Source organism: Carlito syrichta, unplaced genomic scaffold, assembly GCF_000164805.1.
Source record: "Carlito syrichta isolate Samal-C Ts95f unplaced genomic scaffold, Tarsius_syrichta-2.0.1 Scaffold303331, whole genome shotgun sequence".
Lineage (NCBI taxonomy): Eukaryota > Metazoa > Chordata > Mammalia > Primates > Tarsiidae > Carlito > Carlito syrichta.
The window spans coordinates 1,108,832-1,114,909 of NW_007247427.1; the positions used below are offsets into that span (position 1 = coordinate 1,108,832).

The 6,078-nt window shown below is 39.9% G+C and overlaps 1 protein-coding gene across 1 annotated transcript in view; it reads left to right on the top strand.

Annotated features, from left to right (window-relative positions):
* Window positions 1-6,078, top strand: part of NSMAF (neutral sphingomyelinase activation associated factor) — a 59,700-nt gene that overhangs the window by 10,963 nt on the left and 42,659 nt on the right. The window lies entirely within an intron of this gene.

The following is a 6,078-nucleotide window of genomic DNA, read 5'->3' on the forward strand; positions in this document are numbered from 1 at the left end:
TAGACTCTTCCCACTTAATAACTGTCTCTAGTACCCTGTTCCCCCTGTTGTTACAGCACCTCCTACATTGACAAAAGTCCCTGGGGACAGTGGAACTCTCTCTTCCTCCAAGTTGAAACCGCTACCTGGGATGCTCTCCTTCTAAATGCTCTCCTGAAACCCAATTAAATTGCAAAACTGCACATGGCTCATTGAACAGTTATGTGAACGGAAATGAGTGAGGGTGTCTGGGCAAATAAAAGCTCTTTTGTTCCGGTGTGAATTCGAATACCAAAGGATTCTCAAATAAAAAAAGAAGAGGAGTGACAGTATCAACATGGCAGGATAGGAAGCCCTAGGCCCTTCTTCCTCCTATGAAAACACTAATTCAGCAGCACAGGGACCAGTTCCCTTTGTGAGAATCCAGGAACCGGTTAAGAGAAATGTGTATCCCAGGTGAGCACGAAACCAGCCACGAAGCTGGTAGGAAGGTCTGTGGTACTTTCTGGCCATTGTTTATTCCTCTGGCCCAGCATCACATGATTGGGAGAAAACTCCCAGCTTCCAGCTTCTCCCTGGAGAGGAAGAGAGAGGCCTGGACTATAAATCCAATGTGCTGACTTTTCAGAACGACTGCCCGAGGAACTGCCTTTTGTCTCTTCTGTCTCAGAATGCAAAATGGAACCTTTCATACTCTAGATGCCTGTGGGCCACTAAGAACAAAAAAGAACTGGGTAACATGATGCTATTTTAGAGGACCTGAGGTACAGCAGACAGACCTACCGGAGAGAGCAAGGGTTTCCAGCCTTTTGAAGAAGAGAAACCAGTAAATCTCTCTAATTAGGATTCTATGTGCACAAGTCCAGAGATGACACATCTACAGAAAAGGTTTGAGAGACCCCCAGGATCTCTAGTGGGGCTGACTGGTGAAGTTTTTTCTGTGTATAAAACCAGTCTGTAGAGTTTGAGAGAGGGAACTGTTTTTTCAAGTATGGGGATACCGGCACAAAATTACAGGGAACACAAAGAATCAGGGGTACAAAATAAATGTTTATAAACCAACCCTAAAGAAAAGAAGGTATATGAATTACCTGACAAAGTACTCAAAATAATTGTCATAAATATGCTTAATGAGCATAGGAAAATGATACCCGAACACAATGAAAACTTCAACAAAGGTATAGAACATATTAAAAAGAACTGAACAGAAATGTTAAAGCTGAAGAATACAATAACTGGAAAATTTGCTAGAAGAGTTCAGAACAGATTTAGTAAAGCAGAAGAAAGAATCAGCAAACTGAACACAGGTCATTTGAAATTATCTGGGCAGAAGAACAAAAGAAAGAATGAAAAAGAGTGAAGAAAGCCTAAGGGACTAATGGGACACCATGAAGTGGACCACAAATATAATACGGGTGTCCAAGATGGAGAAGATAGAAAGGAGCAGAAAGTATATTTAAAGAAATAATGGCCAAAAGCTTCCCAAATCTGTGGAAGGAGGTGGACATCCAGATTTAAGAAGTCTAATGAACTTTACACAGGAGCAATTCAAAGATGTCCACACCAGGACACATTATAGTCAAATTGTTACAAGTCAAAGACACAGAGATAATAATGAACGCAGCAAGAGAATACAAAAGGAAATCCTCCATAAAACAATCAGCCAACTTTTTCCCAGAAAACGTGCAGATCAGAAAGGAAGATAATAGACTCAAAGTGCCAACAGTTTCAAGGCAAAACTGTCCTTGAAAAATGAGGAAAAGATAAGAATTTTCCCAGATACTCAAAAGCTGAGAGTTCACACCACTAGTCCTGCCTTACAAGAAATGCTAAAGGGAGTCCTGCCTTACAAGAAATGCTAAAGGGAGTCCTTCAAGTTGAAACAAAAAGCATATGAACTAACCAACAATATGAAAGCATATGAAACTATAAATCTTGCTGATAAAGAATATATTAGTACTGTAATGATAGTGTCAATTCTGGTATAGAAGATAAAAGACAAAAGTATCAAAACTTCTATAATTAAAAAACTATGTTAATGAGCACACAATATAAAAAGATGTTATTTGGGATGTCAGTAACGTAGTGGGGGGACAGATATATAAGGTAATTGTTTGTGTATGTGATTGAAGCTGTTACCAGCGTAAAAGAACTAAAAGTTGTTTTATGTAAGCCTTGTGGTAACCATAGAGAAAATACCTATAGAAGATACACAGAAGAGAATGAGGAAGGAATCAAAGCATGTCACTACAAAGTATAAACTTAATACAAGGAAAGATAGCAAGAGGAGAAAAGGGAGACAAGAAAGTTACAAGACAGAAAACAATTAAAATAGCAATAATAAATTCTTCCCTATTAATAATTACTTTAAATATAAATGTATTAAACTCCCCAGTCAAAAAACATAGAGTGTCTGAATGGGTTTAAAAAAAAAAAAAAAAAAAGATCCAGGCTGGGCATGGTGGCTCATGCCTATAATTTCAGCACTTTGGGAGGCTGAGGTAGGAGGATTGTTTGAGCTCAGGAGTTCAAGAACAGCTTGGATACCATTGTGAGACCTCGTTTCTACCTCCACCCCCACTCCCCAAAATTAGCCAGACTTGGTGGTGTATGTCTGTAGTCCCACATTTGGGAGGCTACGGTGGAAGGATCGCCTGAGCCCAGGGTGAGGCCGTGGTGAGCTGTGTCCTCCTTTTATTCTATTTAGTCCCTCAATATATTGGATGAGGCATACTGGGGAGGGCATTCTGCTTTACTCAGTCTACTGATTCAAATATTGACCTCACCCAGAAACGCCTTCACAGATATAGCCAGAAATAATTTTTAACCAAATATTTGAGCACCTTGTGGCCCAAACTGATATCTATATGTACCCAATCTCAGAACATCCAAATGTATGAAGCAAACATTGACAGAACTGAAGGGAGAAATGGATAGCAAAGAAAAAAAAGCAGGAGGTATTAGTGCCCATTTTCAACAACGGGTAGAACATCCAGATATAACATCAGTAAGGAAACAAAACCACACTGTAGAACAAGTGGACCTAACAGACGTATACAAAACATTCCACCCAACAGCAGCAGAGTACATATTCATCTCAAGCACATGGAACATTCTCTGGGACAAATCACATGTGAGGTCCCAAAACAAGTCTTGACAAATCTAAGGAGTTTTGGTTTTTTTTTTTCTTTTTTTGTGGACTGAGGCAGTTCAACCCCTTGTTGTTCAAGGGTCAATTGTAATTCATATTTTATGGTAATAAACTGGTAAGGAAAGCATCCAGGAGATTACTTGGTGTTAAGGGAAGCTAACCTCAGATTTTAAATCATCACTGGGAAGCCTAAACGTGAATAAATAATGTGATTCAGGTGTTGCAATGAAATGTAACTGAATTTGGTTGCGTTGATAAATGGATTTCGATTAGTACTTTGCCACTATCTGTGTTGCTCTGATGTTGTTTTTCCACCTCTTTGCACCTTGGTTAAGAACACCGAGAATAGGTGTAGGAGGGAGGAAAGTTGGTGAGGAGCATGTTACAGTAAGAGGTTATCTGGAATCTGGTTAGGGAAAGTAGAAAAATCACTTGATGAGAGTGGTGTGAATCTAGAAATGGCAACATGTGATACTCACGTTTCACCTGTGAAGAAGAAAAATCTTGGACCATGATTAGAAAAGATAGGCAAAGGGAAATCTTGGGTGGAAATAAAAAGTATAACTATGATAATACTAAAAATAATAGTCCCTCTAGTACCTTTGCATAATAGCTCCATTTTATGTATGTATGTGTGTACACAGGAGTCTCACTCTGTTGCTCAGGCTGGAGTGCAGTGGCACACTCATGGCCACTGGAGACTTGACCTGCTGGGGTCGGGTGATCCGTCTTCCTCAGCCTTCCAAGTAGCTGGAACCACAGTTTCATGTCACCATGCCCAGCTAATTTTTTTGATTTATTCAGATATAAGATTTCACCAAGTTGCCCAGGCTGGTGTAGAACCCCTGGGCTTAGGCTCTCTCCTCTGCCTCCCAAATTGTTGGATTACAGGTGTAAGCCACTGTGCCCAGCCTTCTTTCTATTTTATAGATGAAAACATTGAGGCTCAGAGAACTGAAATTAATTGCCTAAAGACACATGACTGTTAATTATAGCACATTTTAAGATGACATCGGGACATGGAATTAGGCTCAGTGTCCACTTCTGGTAGAGCCTATGATTAAAGTCACTAAGCTATAATAGGAAATAGGGTGGTGGGTTTGAGGTTGTTTGGGTGTTTAGGTGCAGTGTTCATTGCAGAACCTCCTGCCTTGACATTGCTCTGCCTGGTAATTTTTTTTTTTTTTTTTTTTTTTGAGTTGGAGTCTTACTCTGTCGCCCAGACTGGAGTGCAGTGGCCACTCCCGGTCACTGCAGCCTCGATCTGCTGGGCTCTGGCAATCCTTCTGCCCCTGCCTTCCAAGTAGCCGGAATTACAGGCATGCGCTACCACGCCCGGCTGATTTTTTGATTTATTGTCGAGATGAGGTCTCACTGCTCAGATGGGTCTCAAACCCGCGGGCTCAGGCAATCCACTCACCTCAGCCTCCCAAAGGCTCAGGATTACAGGTTGAGCCACCGAGCCCGGCGATAATTTTTTTTTATTTTAGTTTTTTTAAATTTTAAAGACGTGGGGTATAGTTTAGGGTTAGGTATGCAAATGTTTATTGTACAGGTACCCCTCCCGGGCAGATTCCCACTACTGCCAATCTTTTTCTTATAGTATTACGATAATTGTTCAAGGTTCACTTATGAGTGAGAACATGTGATACTCAGTTCTTTGTTTCTGTGATAGATCACTCAGTATTATAGACTCTCAGTCCATCCAAATTACTGTGAAGTTCAATTTTGTCCTTCTTAATGGCTGTGTAATATTCCAAGGTGTATATGTGCCACATTTTTTTTAACCAGTCTTCTTTTGATGGGCAACACAGTCGGTTCCATGTTTTTGCTATTGTGAATAGTGCTGCAATAAACATACATGTGCAGGTATCTTTTTTGTAGAGTGATTTGAGTTCCTCCAGGTATATTCCCAGTAGGGGGATTGCGAGGTCATATGGAGGGTTGATTTATAGATCTTTTAGGAATTGCCAAACGGTTTTCCACAAAGGTAGTATTAGTTTACACTCCCATTAACAGTGTAGAAGTGTTCCCTAACTCCACATCCTCTCTGGCATGTGTTGTTTTTTGAGTTACTGATGATGGCCATCCTGACTGGAGTTAGGTAGTATCTCTGTGTGGTTTTAGTTTGCATTTCTTTGATGACTAGTGAGGCTGAGCATTTTTTTATGTATCTGATGACTGCTCTTATGTCTTCTTTTGAGAAGTGTCTATTCATACCTTTTGCCCACTTTGTAATGGGGCTTTGTTTGCTTCTTTTCAGTATGTTTGAGTTCCTTGTCGATCCTAGATGTTAGGCCTTTGTCAGGCATAAGTTGGCAAATATTTTTTTCCAGTCTGTGGGCTGTCTCCTTGCTCACTTGATGGTTTCTTTGGCTTTGCAGAAACTTCTCAGTTTGACGAGGTCCTGTTTGTCTAGCTTATCTCTTATGGCATGAGCACTTGGGGTTTTGCCAGTTCCAATTTCCATACAAGTGTACATAGTAGTCTCTGATAATCTTTTGTATTTCTTCAGGATCAGTTGTGACTTGATCTTTTGCATTTCTGATTGTGTTTATTTAGGCTTTTTCTCTCCTTTTCTTGGTCACTGTAGCTATGGGTCCATCAATCTTGTTTATTCTTTCAAAGAACCAGATTTTTGTTTCATTGATTTTGTTGTATTATCTTTTTATCTTCTATGTCCCAAATTTGAGCTTTCATTTTGGTGATCTGGATTCTACTGTTGAAGTTAGGGTTTTGATGGTCTTGCTTTTCCAGCTTCCTTAGGTGATTACTTAGGATGTTAACTTGTGATCTTTCCATTTTCTTCATGTGTGTTCATAGATATATGAATTCCTCTCTTAGTACTGTTTTCATGGCATCCCAGAGGTTTTGGTAAGATGTTTCTTCATTTTCATTTGTTTCCAGATATCTTTTAATCTCTGTTTTGATTTCCATGTTGACCCAGG